The 16912-nt window shown below is 43.0% G+C and overlaps 1 protein-coding gene across 1 annotated transcript in view; it reads right to left on the bottom strand.

The window, feature by feature from the left end:
* LOC137273062 (putative ankyrin repeat protein RF_0381) overlaps positions 1-16912 on the bottom strand; it is a 95928-nt gene that overhangs the window by 46320 nt on the left and 32696 nt on the right. The gene's annotated exons all lie outside the window — the stretch shown is intronic.

Raw genomic sequence — 16912 nt, 5'->3', positions numbered from 1 at the left:
ATACTTCACCGAATGACTGCACACACAGCAGTTTACATTCGTATTATAATGGCTCTTCCACCCCGACAATATACATCATCAAATGACTGTACATACGGCAGTTTACATTAGTATTATTACGGCTCTTCAGCCCAGACGATATACATCATCGAATGACTGCACACACAGCAGTTTACATTAGTACTATAACGGCTCTTCAGCCCAGACGATATACTTCACCGAATGACTGCACACACAGCAGTTTACATTAGTACTATAACGGCTCTTCAGCCCAGACAATATACATCATCGAATGACTGCACACACAGCAGTTTACATTAGTACTATAACGGCTCTTCAGCCCAGACGATATACATCATCGAATGACTGCACACACAGCAGTTTACATTAGTACTATAACGGCTCTTCAGCCCAGACAATTTACTTTACTGCTCTTCACCCCTAAGCAAGATACACTGTATGTCTGCAAATACTGCAGCTTACATTACAATCTCACTCTGTAACCTAGCAACACGCCAGTGAATACAACAGCTCTTAGTCTCACTCTCACAAATCTGAAACATACAAAACAATGTTAAATACTGAAAACTACATAGTTACATAAGAATATGACGTGTTGGCCGTGCTTGCACTAGAGCGAGAATGAACAATTCAAATCTAAATCCCTTTAAATACCCCTGTTTAACGCCACCTACTGGCGCAGACTACTCTACTTACAAAGCTCCACACCATTAGGAGAAATAAATTTCCTTCTTGTTCATCCTTCAAACGAAAGAAATTACATTTCCCATGACAAGAAATACTAAAATCATCCACAAATAACGATCCATCTATTTGATCGTTTACAACTGTTGACCTTGATGCTAGAAAGAGTGACAGATAAAGTACTGCCTTGTGGAACACCCTGATCCTGATTGTAATGATCAGACAGGGTAGAACCCACACGGGCCTGAAATTGTCTGTCAGTTAAAAAGTTGGCTATAAATTGAGGCAAACGACCTCGCAAGCCGAAGTCATGTAAATGTCTTAAAATGCCATATTTCCAGGTCGTGTCATATGCTTTTTGGAGAAATAAAAAGATAGACACAGCGTTCTGTTTATTAATTAGTGCGTTCTTATCAAATGATTCCAGTCGCACCAAGTGGTCGACAGTACTTCTGTTTTTACGGAAACCACACTGTATATCTGTTATGATTATTTGTTTCCAAGTACCAAACAAGTCGATTATTTATCATGCCTTCCATGGTCATGCAAACACAGCTAGTTAATGAAATCGGACGATAATTGGATGGATCAGTAAGATCACGTCCAGGTTTAGGTATTGTTACTACTATAGCGTCACGCCTTGAAGAAGGAAATTTCCCGGAAGTCCTAATGTCATCAAATATATGTAAGAGCTTCTCTAAACAGGAATCTGGTAAGTGCTTCAGGAGTTCATAATGTATGTTATCCACGCCTGTAGCAGTATCATGAGCTTGATCAAGAGCAGTATGAAGTTTATGAATAGAAAATGTTTCATTTTAATCTTCCCCATTATTAGAATTGAAATTAATAGTTTTCTTTTCTTGTTGTTTTTTATATTGCTGAATTTAGGTACATAACTAGAAGAGGAAGAGTATTTAGCAAGGGTTTCGCCCAGTTTATTAGCAATATCTGATTGATCCGTAAGTAATTTATCTCCATGTTTAAGATGATGGACACTAGATTTAGTACCTTTACCTTTAATTTTCTGGACCATGTTCCATACTTTGTACATGGGTGTCTCAGAATATATTTTGGATACATAATTTTGCCAAGATTGGCGTTTGTTCTCTTTAAAAGTACGAAGCGCTTTACCTTTTAAACTTTGAAATTTATATAAATTATACACTCATCAGCTATGGAATTCAGTTCATCAGAAAAAACATTTAATAGCATTAGGAACGTCAATAAAACGTTCAGGTTTCCGTTTTTCAACACACAGTGTTTCATATAAAGCCCAGTGAGCCTTTTTACAAATCCGCCTTGATGATGGAGGAACATCTGAATGAGTTAGAGGTTTTAGTATAGTAGGAAAATGGTCACTTCCACAGAGGTCATCGTGGACTGACCATTCATATTCATTTAGTAGTTCTGAATTTGTGAGTGACAAGTCGAGAGCAGAATAGGTCCCTGTACCAGGGTGAAACTATGTGCTGGAATAATGATTATAAATACATAAATCATTGTCATAAGAAAAGTCCCCCAACACTTTACCTTAGCGTTTGTTGTTAAACTGGCCCACAGTGGGTTGTGACCATTTAAATCTCCCATTATAATTCAGGGCTGCGGGCGTTGGTCATATAGAGGTTGAAGATCACTTTTGTGAGACATCGAAGGCGGAAAGATATGGAGAGAGCATAGTGTGAACGCTGCATGTAAAGTAATTCTCACTTCAACAGCCTGCATATTAGTAATAAGTGAAACAGGGCTATGGATAACATTGCTTGACTGGAATGGATGATCTGCCAGTGGCCCTATCACCCGGAGTTGAAAAACAATGATATGCATTAAAATGACGAAGGTCAAATGTATCTGTGTTTTCTCTTGGAGACAAACCGCCGAAGTTGTAAAATCTTGGACTAATAGCTGTAATTTATGTAAATTAGTCCTCAGTTCTCTGCAGTTCCACTGTACAATATTATTGGAATAAATTTTCTTTATGGGGGACTTATTGGGGATCTACCCCGCACTCTTTTGGAGGGCGAAAAGCTATGTGCCCTAAAATGGACGTTTTCAGATACGTCCATGTCTTCAAGAGACCCATACTTGTTGAACAACTGAATTCTACTTTGTGCCCCTTTTGGGGCTGTGCCACATTGTTGTTTTGAAGTATCAGACTTTGGTTTAGTTTTAACTGTTTGTTGACTATCGGCTTTTGATTGAGACTTTGAGTGTGACTGAGATGATGATTTGTGATCAGAAGAAGACTTTCACGTACTAGGAAGTGATTCCTCAGTCTGAGATGATATAGCAGGGTACAGAAGCAATTCGCAATTTACCCAAGTCAACATTGTTCAGCAGCTTGGGGACGATTTTGTTATTTTAGAGCTGTACACAGGTGATGCGTTTGCTACTGTAACATAACTTGCGGTAAGGTCAGATCTCTTCACCAGTCTGTTTGTCTCAAAAAAAGAGATATTTTGAGTAATATCTTTATTCTGTTTATTGTCATTTGCTTTTTCCAAAGTGGACACTGTTTTGAAGAAGATGAATGGTCGCCTCAGCATTGTTTAAAATCGCTCTCACAATCTTCTGTTGTGTGTGTCTTCTCACCACAGTCAGCACACACAACAGACAATCAACAGATATATACACCGTGTCCACATTTCTGGCATTTAAAACACCTGAGCGGGTTGGGGATGTATGTTTCAACTTGGATGTTACAGTAGCCTGCCTTTACTGACTTGGGAGCATTTGGACACGAGAAGGAAAACAGATACATGTTTCTTTGGGTAGCTTCATTATTTTTCCGGGTTGAAAACGCTTGACATAAAACATACTACAGTTCATCATCCGAGCTACCCACAAACCACGGAGTATCACAAGGACAATGCTAAAAGCAAGTGGGTCTCCAACTTGCAGCACCAAGGATACCCGGATAATATACTCCAGCAGAAGAATTATAAATAAGTAATGTACGAGGTTGACCCATGAGCCACCGTTGTCTGGGCTTAAGACTCAAAGTGCAGATTGTCGGAAATGCATTTCAAAATCAGAATATGTCAACGAACAATTAGGCCCAGCCCGAACAGGGCTTGACATGACCAGCCGACTGGTTGAATCGGGTCCATTCAACCGCCCGTCTATGTGAAGCATAGCCGAAGTAGTGTTTTAGAGACCCCTGAGACCCCTGCAACAAGAAGATCAAAAACCACAGTCTACAGGGGACGTACCCACTCTGACCAGTACATCCACTTCAACTTAACCCACCACCTAAAACCAAGTCTGGTGTCATCTCAACCTTGACAAGACATGCCAAGAATATTTGCTCCAGAAGCGAATTCAGCCACTTACAACATGTCTTCACCAACTTCAGCTAGTATCCATCTAACCTAGTCAAGACGACAATCTCCACCACGCTCCGTTGACCCCCTCATAAAAGAACACAAACCCTCTACAGCCAAGAGAGACTGCAAATCAGCCCTCTCAGACCATCAACAAAACTTCCCCACTCATCGAGTCAAGTTCAACAAATTCGAAGTCCACTCAACCCAAAACAGGACTTCACAATAAGGAAACTGTTAGACGCCATCGAAATCCGCCTGTAACCAATAGAGACCAAGGATACTACATACCATCTGCCTATGAAGAACTAATCAAACCATAGACTATCTAAGCATTGCGTCTGTTTGTTGTCACTACTTATCCCACTCATGTGCTTCATTACTAGTGCTCTTTGTTGGTTTAGTTCCCTACCAGTTATGAACCACTTGTTTACTCTATGACAGGCTGTTGTTAATGTCATTCCGCTGTTTGTGACAACATACCATGTATATAAGCTTCTCACCATTTGGTTGTATTCACGTTTAGCGTGAAAACAATGTAAGAATCTGCATGTACAGAAACGTCGCTCAACGTAATAAACAAGAAGTTGTAATCCATAAAGCTTTATGTTTCATTGTTGACTCACCAACTTCTAGAATGCCCATGAAACACATATTATTGCATACTTGATTATATGACCCATGACTATCATACGACTTGTACACAAGTCTCTATGTTGCTTTAATGTACGTAGCTCTATGTTTTTCCTTTTTCCGTGCATTTGTATTGGCCGTAAACAAGGCACACACCGTGACTTTCATGGTATTCAATGTATTTCGAGAGCTGTCCAAATCTTGACCACTAAGATATCATGTGCATGTTCAGCACTTTATGATTCATCCGTTGTTTTAACCTATATACAAACACGTGACTATCATGTAACAGTGGATTAGCCTGTGACTGGTGAATGCCTGCCTCTAATTGAACAATCCGTCACACTCTATTGACTGGCAAGCAACAACCATCATAGCATCGAACATCCATGATTGGCAACGACACAAAATTTCAAAAGCTATCAAAATCAAGAGATTAGCCCCACAGATGAACAGAGACCAAGGGGTTTACCCACCCAATGCCTAGGAAATCAATTAGACGCAAGTCTTCACCAATCACCGGGTAATCCACTGTTAGAGCATCATCCCACCCTTAGTATCTTATCTTAGCTTTTGTATATTGTTAGACTATCATCATCCCACTATTGTACACCAATCAAATACATTGGTTTCTATTGCTTAATCCATTGTAACAACGCCATACCGGCTTTTGTATATTTTAATTCTTTTCATCTGCTATGTTTTAATTGTATATACATGCTTAAAATCATCACTATGGCATCATGCACATTACTAGTATAATGAATGAGTTAATGTTCTTTCATTATACTAGTAATGTACATGGAGCCAGAGTGATGACTTCTAAATGCATCTCCGGAACCTACAACAACTCCAATGCAAGAAATATGAGGAAATGAGGAATTAGAACTCGTAGACATTTGGAGAGAACAAAATAGTGGATATAAAAATATATACTTGGTGGACAAAAACCTAAACAGCAAGCAGGACTTGACTTTCTCCTAGTCACTGGAGACCTTTTTAACATATCTTATGAAATTGATATTGTTGCTGGTTACAAATCAGACCACTCTCCTGTTATATTATCACAATCAAATAAACTAAGTAATGAAAGCGGCCGTGGCTATTGGAAACTCAGCACCGCACTCTTGCGCAGAGTACATAAAAATTGGTAAAAATACATTACATGATACATAAGAAAAAAAATGATGATTTACAAAAAAATACAAAATGCAAATGTCATATTTACAAACATTTACAACAATTGTAAAGGTGATATGTACAAGCCTAAATTTAGGAAGGATTGTCCCACTACTTCTTTCAATTTTGCCATTTCTCAAGAATCCCACATGACACTGTAAACTTACTATTTTATTATTTCTTTTGTTCTTACTGTTGATATGCATAATGGATCTTGCATGTGACATATTTATGCATGAAAACAGAAGGAATAAGCCATATTTTGTATAGTCCATTTATGTTTTATATCAATGCAACTGCGTCTGGTGCGTGACAACATGAAAGTTGATGTGTACGGCCAGCATTGGTCTATATACAAAACACTTGTGCCTGTCATTCCTTGCTTTATGTTCAGCGTACATAAAATTTTTATGTATCATTCATACATAAAACATAATTTACATTACTGTACACTCTGCTTTGCATTTGGTAACAGCGTAAATATAAGAAATTCTTAAAGTGCTACACAATCATACATCATCAGTGTCAACAGCGATAGTTCATTTCATACACACCTGACTCAACAAGATGGGAAAAAACTTTTCCATACTCTGTCATGGTCTTCCTTTCTGCTTGAAGATGTTTTTTTGTCTTAAGCCTATGGTTACTTAGGTGAACATCAACAATTGTACCTTCAAGACACCAAAAATAATTATCTTACCAATAACATTCTCATAAATACTCTATATTGATACAATTAGTTTGTATGTATGGAATCCTTAGAAGGGGAAGTCATACATACATGCATGCATGCATGCATCCATCCATGCATCCATCCATCCATCCATCCATCCATCCATCCATCCATCCATCCATGCATGCATGCATGCATGCATGCATGCATACATACATACATACATACATACATACATACATACATACATACATACATACATACATACATACATACATACATACATACATACATACATACATACATACATACATACATACATACATACATACATACATACATACATATTTAAACGTGAAGTCGAAAGGATTGGCAAACAAGCTAGAAGCTTGTGTTAAAACCTCTCTACCAAGGTGTGACGTGCATTCGTGTCACCTCAGACAGTCAAGCCATGCGTGTCATTATGCAACTGCTAATGGCGGGTCTGGCTCACATCTCCCGTCAGTGTTACGGCACCTATAATTTCACGATCCATTATCCAAAATGTTTCAAATGCACCTGAAAGCCCTTGAAAGTGCGTCTATGCCAGGTTATAATATGCATTCAAGGAACGTCTTTTAATCAAGGAATGCGCGGCATTATGTAACTGTACTTGTGCGTGGGGATCTGGCGCGCATCTTTCCTCAGCTGTTACTTCAGCATCAGAAATCAAAGGTGTTAAAGGGGTCGGTAATACCTTGAAAATGTGGATGTGCAAAGGTATACTGTGTATTCGAATAAACGTTCCATTATATAACGACGCGCATCAAACAGACAAGATGCCGCCATGCTCTTACAACTGTAACTTATCACAAAGGCCGCCTCTGTCTGGCCACTTAATTACTCCGTTGCGGTCGCAATTCCTTATCATCATTATTTTCATAACTTCTTTCAGATCTGTCCGCATGGACTGATTGTATATACACGTTCTTCTCTACCTCCCTGTAAACTCGGGTTCGAATCCCGGATGGGACTCAACCGAAAAAAGTACTAGAATTTGTACTTTACTAAGAAAGTGAAATCCCAAATATGACATATGTTGCATTTGACCACTTTCTAAATGGCATCGTGTAATCATAGCTTTCGGCCGTGGGAGCCGTGCCAATGTACACTTATCAGAGGGGTACACAAAGTACGCAATCTAGACTACCAGTTGTCCGACTTTCATTTTTGTGGAAGTCGCGGTGGCTGAGCAGGCTAGGCGGCTGACTTTGTGTGCTGGCGATTAGGTGCCTGACTCTGAGGGTGCGGGTTCGAATCCCGGATGGGACTCAACCGAAAAAAGTACTAGAATTTGTACTTTACTAAGAAAGTGAAATCCCAAATATGACATATGTTGCATTTGACCACTTTCTAAATGGCATCGTGTAATCATAGCTTTCGGCCGTGGGAGCCGTGCCAATGTACACTTATCAGAGGGGTACACAAAGTACGCAATCTAGACTACCAGTTGTCCGACTTTCATTTTTGTGGAAGTCGCGGTGGCTGAGCAGGCTAGGCGGCTGATTTTGTGTGCTGGCGATTAGGTGCCTGACTCTGAGGGTGCGGGTTCGAATCCCGAATGGGACTCAACCGAAAAAAGTACTAGAATTTGTACTTTACTAAGAAAGTGAAATCCCAAATATGACATATGTTGCATTTGACCACTTTCTAAATGGCATCGTGTAATCATAGCTTTCGGCCGTGGGAGCCGTGCCAATGTACACTTATCAGAGGGGTACACAAAGTACGCAATCTAGACTACCAGTTGTCCGACTTTCATTTTTGTGGAAGTCGCGGTGGCTGAGCAGGCTAGGCGGCTGATTTTGTGTGCTGGCGATTAGGTGCCTGACTCTGAGGGTGCGGGTTCGAATCCCGAATGGGACTCAACCGAAAAAAGTACTAGAATTTGTACTTTACTAAGAAAGTGAAATCCCAAATATGACATATGTTGCATTTGACCACTTTCTAAATGGCATCGTGTAATCATAGCTTTCGGCCGTGGGAGCCGTGCCAATGTACACTTATCAGAGGGGTACACAAAGTACGCAATCTAGACTACCAGTTGTCCGACTTTCATTTTTGTGGAAGTCGCGGTGGCTGAGCAGGCTAGGCGGCTGATTTTGTGTGCTGGCGATTAGGTGCCTGACTCTGAGGGTGCGGGTTCGAATCCCGAATGGGACTCAACCGAAAAAAGTACTAGAATTTGTACTTTACTAAGAAAGTGAAATCCCAAATATGACATATGTTGCATTTGACCACTTTCTAAATGGCATCGTGTAATCATAGCTTTCGGCCGTGGGAGCCGTGCCAATGTACACTTATCAGAGGGGTACACAAAGTACGCAATCTAGACTACCAGTTGTCCGACTTTCATTTTTGTGGAAGTCGCGGTGGCTGAGCAGGCTAGGCGGCTGACTTTGTGTGCTGGCGATTAGGTGCCTGACTCTGAGGGTGCGGGTTCGAATCCCGGATGGGACTCAACCGAAAAAAGTACTAGAATTTGTACTTTACTAAGAAAGTGAAATCCCAAATATGACATATGTTGCATTTGACCACTTTCTAAATGGCATCGTGTAATCATAGCTTTCGGCCGTGGGAGCCGTGCCAATGTACACTTATCAGAGGGGTACACAAAGTACGCAATCTAGACTACCAGTTGTCCGACTTTCATTTTTGTGGAAGTCGCGGTGGCTGAGCAGGCTAGGCGGCTGACTTTGTGTGCTGGCGATTAGGTGCCTGACTCTGAGGGTGCGGGTTCGAATCCCGGATGGGACTCAACCGAAAAAAGTACTAGAATTTGTACTTTACTAAGAAAGTGAAATCCCAAATATGACATATGTTGCATTTGACCACTTTCTAAATGGCATCGTGTAATCATAGCTTTCGGCCGTGGGAGCCGTGCCAATGTACACTTATCAGAGGGGTACACAAAGTACGCAATCTAGACTACCAGTTGTCCGACTTTCATTTTTGTGGAAGTCGCGGTGGCTGAGCAGGCTAGGCGGCTGATTTTGTGTGCTGGCGATTAGGTGCCTGACTCTGAGGGTGCGGGTTCGAATCCCGAATGGGACTCAACCGAAAAAAGTACTAGAATTTGTACTTTACTAAGAAAGTGAAATCCCAAATATGACATATGTTGCATTTGACCACTTTCTAAATGGCATCGTGTAATCATAGCTTTCGGCCGTGGGAGCCGTGCCAATGTACACTTATCAGAGGGGTACACAAAGTACGCAATCTAGACTACCAGTTGTCCGACTTTCATTTTTGTGGAAGTCGCGGTGGCTGAGCAGGCTAGGCGGCTGATTTTGTGTGCTGGCGATTAGGTGCCTGACTCTGAGGGTGCGGGTTCGAATCCCGAATGGGACTCAACCGAAAAAAGTACTAGAATTTGTACTTTACTAAGAAAGTGAAATCCCAAATATGACATATGTTGCATTTGACCACTTTCTAAATGGCATCGTGTAATCATAGCTTTCGGCCGTGGGAGCCGTGCCAATGTACACTTATCAGAGGGGTACACAAAGTACGCAATCTAGACTACCAGTTGTCCGACTTTCATTTTTGTGGAAGTCGCGGTGGCTGAGCAGGCTAGGCGGCTGATTTTGTGTGCTGGCGATTAGGTGCCTGACTCTGAGGGTGCGGGTTCGAATCCCGAATGGGACTCAACCGAAAAAAGTACTAGAATTTGTACTTTACTAAGAAAGTGAAATCCCAAATATGACATATGTTGCATTTGACCACTTTCTAAATGGCATCGTGTAATCATAGCTTTCGGCCGTGGGAGCCGTGCCAATGTACACTTATCAGAGGGGTACACAAAGTACGCAATCTAGACTACCAGTTGTCCGACTTTCATTTTTGTGGAAGTCGCGGTGGCTGAGCAGGCTAGGCGGCTGACTTTGTGTGCTGGCGATTAGGTGCCTGACTCTGAGGGTGCGGGTTCGAATCCCGGATGGGACTCAACCGAAAAAAGTACTAGAATTTGTACTTTACTAAGAAAGTGAAATCCCAAATATGACATATGTTGCATTTGACCACTTTCTAAATGGCATCGTGTAATCATAGCTTTCGGCCGTGGGAGCCGTGCCAATGTACACTTATCAGAGGGGTACACAAAGTACGCAATCTAGACTACCAGTTGTCCGACTTTCATTTTTGTGGAAGTCGCGGTGGCTGAGCAGGCTAGGCGGCTGATTTTGTGTGCTGGCGATTAGGTGCCTGACTCTGAGGGTGCGGGTTCGAATCCCGAATGGGACTCAACCGAAAAAAGTACTAGAATTTGTACTTTACTAAGAAAGTGAAATCCCAAATATGACATATGTTGCATTTGACCACTTTCTAAATGGCATCGTGTAATCATAGCTTTCGGCCGTGGGAGCCGTGCCAATGTACACTTATCAGAGGGGTACACAAAGTACGCAATCTAGACTACCAGTTGTCCGACTTTCATTTTTGTGGAAGTCGCGGTGGCTGAGCAGGCTAGGCGGCTGATTTTGTGTGCTGGCGATTAGGTGCCTGACTCTGAGGGTGCGGGTTCGAATCCCGAATGGGACTCAACCGAAAAAAGTACTAGAATTTGTACTTTACTAAGAAAGTGAAATCCCAAATATGACATATGTTGCATTTGACCACTTTCTAAATGGCATCGTGTAATCATAGCTTTCGGCCGTGGGAGCCGTGCCAATGTACACTTATCAGAGGGGTACACAAAGTACGCAATCTAGACTACCAGTTGTCCGACTTTCATTTTTGTGGAAGTCGCGGTGGCTGAGCAGGCTAGGCGGCTGATTTTGTGTGCTGGCGATTAGGTGCCTGACTCTGAGGGTGCGGGTTCGAATCCCGAATGGGACTCAACCGAAAAAAGTACTAGAATTTGTACTTTACTAAGAAAGTGAAATCCCAAATATGACATATGTTGCATTTGACCACTTTCTAAATGGCATCGTGTAATCATAGCTTTCGGCCGTGGGAGCCGTGCCAATGTACACTAGTAGTATAGGGAATGACAGTTCTAAAACACTTTCAAGAAATGTCTCTACAAAGCCTTATTTAGTAAATAAGGCTTTGGTTGGGGCCTTAGATCTTGCTACTATTACCCCTACTACAAAAAGGTTGGGTGTCTATGAAACAGTTTACCGTGTATTGGTTGGAGGTAACACTGTGCCGTACGGTACGATTAATAATTCTTCTCTTACAAAACCCCTACCCGGCCCATCCCTCAAGTAGTACAAGTTAGGTTCGTCGGCTTTCATATCCACTTTATCTATGTTGTAAGTTTTGACCGACCATATAGGATCGGTGGCCCGCTTACGGCTATCACCCTCGTGTTCCCCCGGCTGGTATAGATACCTCACTTTGGCGGCCTATGTCATGTTTATGTCGATGAAACAGTTTAACGTGAACCGCCTACGATCTCTTTGGTGTTCATAATAAAGGCTTGCTGGGCTTTTTGTATCCCCTGTTCTATGTACTTTTTTTTCTCGTCCTCGCTGATAGCAGACTTACGAGACTTGGATCGAATATCTTGTTTCATTCCGTTATATTTTTTGAGTTCAGAGAGGATTGAACGAAACTCCTCTTCTGAGATCTTACTATCAGAGAGTGCCGTGGAAATACGCTCACTCACTGTGTTCAGCTTTGCTTCGGCCAGAACCCTGATCTCGTCGTGTTTCAATGCCTTACGATGAAGTCTGCGTGATACTAACTTAAGCGCCAATCCTGCTAACCCTGCCACCCCTGCCGTTATTTCAATACCTAGCACTATAGGTGCGGCCACGATGGTAGCCAACAACCCAACACCTGCCGCCCCTAGTCCCATGCTGGTTGCCATAAGGGTAGTGTCAGCCCCGTCCACGATATTGAAAGCTCTATTGTACTTTTTACATAGTGCTTTCCGCGTGTCACGGTCTTGTTCTAGTTGACGTTTCACATCACATAACTGCCTCAAGCGGAACCCATCTACGGTTTCCAACGTCTTCGCTACTTCCTCTACGACTGGGTACAGACCCATCCTATAATATATATTTTGAAAGATATTTTAATTGGGTTTCATTTAATAGTCCTTCAATGTATTTGAAGTCTACAAGTTGTATACTAGTATTCAGGGTAATAGGTGAGAGTCTAATAGAATTTTCTGTTGTAATAAAAACCCCACTGAGATTTATTAAGCGGTTTATAGGACCCCCGTAGGTATCCCGTTGTATAACAATACGACAATATTTTCTTGTGTGTTCGTCAAACCAGTGTTTTGACACCCCGGGTAAAATTTGGTGTACTTTTGAGGTGTTTTCATTACCTAAAAATACAAAGAAGACTTCTATGATGAGTGTGAAAGGGGAGGATGTATTAAGACTTACGTTAGGATTATAATTGATAAATGCTAATTTATTGTCTTCTCCAGGCATTAACCTATTTTTTTCGGTCTCAGAAGTTGCTATGAATACCCTATCCGGAATGAAATCCCCGGTCCAGATACCGTTGTTCCTAATCTTAGTGACATATTTTGTATATGTATCCATTGTGATATAAGGTGAGGCGAGTGTTAAGTTGAGCAGCCATTTTGGCTCTTTAAAATCTGATAACGGCACCCGTCTGTACACGTTGTCTTTGAAGTGCAGGATATATAATTCATCTTCCTCACCAGGCTGATCGAATCCCTCCGTATCTCCCAGGTCGTTAAGTGTAGTGTTGGGATGATGATTGGTCATTATTATACTATTACGATATAATTTCCAACTGGTTTTCTGATAATAATTCAGGGGTGAACTTCATACCCATGAAGTGTATGTTGTCAGGCAGGAAGATATTGATTAGTGATATCTTGTTTTCCACGATCACGTTGACCCCCTGCAGACTGGTCTTGGAGCCGACACCCACCCGCACGTAAACGTTGCAAACTTGATACTGGTGTCGTTTCACCCACCCGAGTTTGATCCCCTTCACGATCTCGATATCATTCCCCGATGGTTCCCCTAAGTAGACTTTGATGATCAGTGTTGAGTTTGCCGGTAGACTCTCTAGTATAGTGACCACACCTTCGAATTCAGACACCAACTGCAATTTCACGTTTTGTATGGCTGGTTTACTCGATAGCATGTGGGCTGCCATAGTGTTGAGTGGGCTGACGACTACGCTACGTCTCTGAGTTGGGACGTAAGCCACGAGCAGGGTTCCATTGTTCACGACTTTGTTTAGGTGGTTGTCTTTGTTATCAGTAAACACGTAAGGGGAGACGAGTCTAATATTGAGAAACCAGTCGTTATCGGGTAACAACACCCACTTGTCATCTTCGGTGAAGACGAGCATATATGGCTTGTTTCGGGCGACGGTAGTGCTCTCAACATCGTCTAAGTCGAACAGTTTACCCCCGAAAGATGGGTATATTATCCAATTATTATCACCGGTGTTGACAAGGGCGTACTTAGTGTTGACTGTTGCTCTTGTGGTATCTACTATAACACTTAGGGTTCCACCGGAGGGGATTTCAACGCGTTTATAATGTTGTTTTTCAGTTGCAAGGCGTACGATTTACCATCTACTCCGGGAGCGTCGAAACCGCGCGTGTCTCCGAGGTCGGAGATCCCGATATTGACGCATTTTTTCACTCCGGGCCCTTGTGCGCTGGTCATTTTACATGAAGCGTTAAGCTGAGGTATCCTATATTTACAGGATTATGATTTATATCTAACACCGATATTGTCAGCTCAGGTATGTTGCCCTGGGTTAATCTCTTATACTGCCGTGGTGAAAACGACTCGGTTCTTCCGTCGTTGTATTTCTCAGTTTTCACCGGCACTGCTCTCAGTATAGTGGAAGGGTGACCTCCTTGAATGTTGTACGTTGTGCTCACCTGACCGAGATGAATGTACAGCTCTCGGTACGGTACTAGGTCGGGTAACTTCGTGCCTGTGACGGTTGTTGTTGGTTTTATCTCGTCAGGAGACATACCGAGTATCCTCGCTAATGGTCGGCCGAGCCTCAAGGGGTTTCTTCCGTTGTTGATTAACACCACTGTACCGTTTGAGTCGTTCATCTTGAGTTCGTCTCCCAGGGGTTTGAAGACCTCGTCGTTTAGAGAGCACACGCTGTAGTAGCCGTCAGTTATCTGACTGCGAGTTCCGCTGACGAACAGCTTATTGTTGCTGGCGTTGATGTTAGTCCATTGAGGTAGGTAGGTGATATCGCAGAGTGCGACTTCGAGTTGACCTGACGTGTTATCGATCGCGTGCGTCAGCTGAACGGCCTCACCGCTCGTTATTCCTGGGAGTGTTATGTACATGTTAGAGTATATATGCTCATTATATAATAGTTTTAAAATGTATTCCCCTGGTGTGTTTTACCCTAAACTGGACGTAGATTTCTCCCCCATGAAGATCGTGGTTGCTCCTGAGTTGTATTTCAATGCCCAGCTTTTAGATGTGTTCGATAAGTATAAGCTTTCGGTGACTAACATCAAGGCAGTCCACGCTTGGTTCAACAACCCTATGCAGTTCTGGCAGAATCAATTCAACTTTGCCGTGTGGTGCGCTACAACGGGGTGTGGTGTGACATTGGCCGACACTCGGCGTGGACCGCTGAGTCAGTCTGTGTTCAAGTTCCACGTGTGCTACCAGGTCAGACGTATCCTTAAAGAGATCAGCGCCCCCCTCCCACAGGACAAAGCGTTGGACGCAACAAACAACCCGTACGATAGACGGGCCTACGAACGTATTTGCAATGAATTCGAAATAAACCCGAAGACGGATTGGCGTTTGCCGGGGCCGAACCACGGGTTGGGTATTCCTTATGATGGCGCGCGATCAGTGAAAGAAGTCAGTGATGATTTACTGAAACGAGATATACTACGCCAGGACTTTGCTTTGTCGAGTAATGAATGGAGGGATGATCGTATGAACTTTAAAGGTGGTGTTGCTTTCACAGTCCAGAAAGTGGAGCAGTCAACCGCAGACGGGTGGAAAATGTTCATGCTGGACACGTCGAAAGGATTCACTCGTGCCGGGGTAGTCAGGTTGAACGACTCGATTCGAACGTATGTGTGGGCGCTGTTGGGTGCGCAGTCTATGACGCGTTCCAACATCCTCGGTAAGGGAACTGCTTACGACGCTCAGAAACAGTTCGTTTCCAACGTTGAGGATGCTATCAATTCTCCAGTTGATCTCCCGAGGGCCATCGACCGTTACCAAAACGTGTTAGAATACGCCAGATCGAAAGTCAATTACGTGTTCGGCGTGGGGTTGTACATGGCTCCGAGTGATATGCAACTGAGAGTAAAAAAAGTGGTGGGTTATAACAACAAAATAGTCATAGCCACGGCGGACCAAAAGTTGGGTATCAACCCCGATATTAACACCCCCTATATCCCACACATCCCACCACGTGAAAAGGGTATAGTGACGCCACCCCCGGAGCCTAAAGTTCAACCAACACCACACCCCCATATTCATGTGGGGGTACCCCCCTATCAGCAGCATATTGATAATAAAACAGCCCTAGTGGTTGGTGGGGTAACTTTGGGACTTATTTGGTTAAAGATTTCTTAGCCGCTACGTACACCAGACCCGCCACGGCGACGATGGCTGCCCACAGGTTTTGACTGAGCCACATGGCAGTTTTAGACAGAGCGCTCAACAACCACGAGACGATGCTACCCAGGATGCCGGGAAGGGCTTCGGCGGCTTTACCAGCCAGTTTAGCTAGGCCTTCCCCGAGTTTTTTTATCCAGTCTTTAACACCACCGCCTGTGGGAGTGGGAGTTCCCCCGCCGGCAGGTGTGGGGGTTCCCCCTGTCAGTGACACCACCAGGGTTGATATGATGAAACCCAATGCAGTCAGAATGCTGGCGATGGTGATCCCTTGCTCCTGGAACAATATCCGAATCCTGTTGGCTAAAGTTGTATCCTCGTTCGATTGTTTCCCGAATGCGACTGATCTGGGATCGAAGCTGTTCACGATTCGAGGAAGCGGCTTCCAATCGTGTACGTCTCTCGTCTTCTAAATCACGTAGTCGTTCATTGATACGACGCTTCATATCATCGTTTTCAGTTTCGTTGAGTTTGGTTTTTTCCTTAGCGATGTGCTCGTCGATTTCGTTCAGTTTCCCCATGTTGTTCACGAGTTCTCCACGCACGCGTTTCACGGCTTCGTCTAAGCCGTGCAGTTCCCTTACCGGAAAGTCAAACCCCGGTAACGGTTTGTCCCAGTAGGTGCTCAACAGTTTTTCTATGCTGTCCGAGGCTTCTGTAGCACGCTGTGGTGTCATTTCATCTCTAATGGTGAGGTGGGATCCGATAGCTTGCAGATCTTCTTTAACGGCCTTAGGTATTGCACCACCGTAATCATTCATGTTTAGATTTTTACGGATAAATTCGACACCATGGCG

Source organism: Haliotis asinina, chromosome 1 (genome assembly GCF_037392515.1).
Source record: "Haliotis asinina isolate JCU_RB_2024 chromosome 1, JCU_Hal_asi_v2, whole genome shotgun sequence".
NCBI classification, from domain to species: Eukaryota; Metazoa; Mollusca; class Gastropoda; order Lepetellida; family Haliotidae; genus Haliotis; species Haliotis asinina.
The sequence above is the reverse complement of the archived record's forward strand: the minus strand, read 5'-3'. Positions and strand labels throughout refer to the sequence as shown.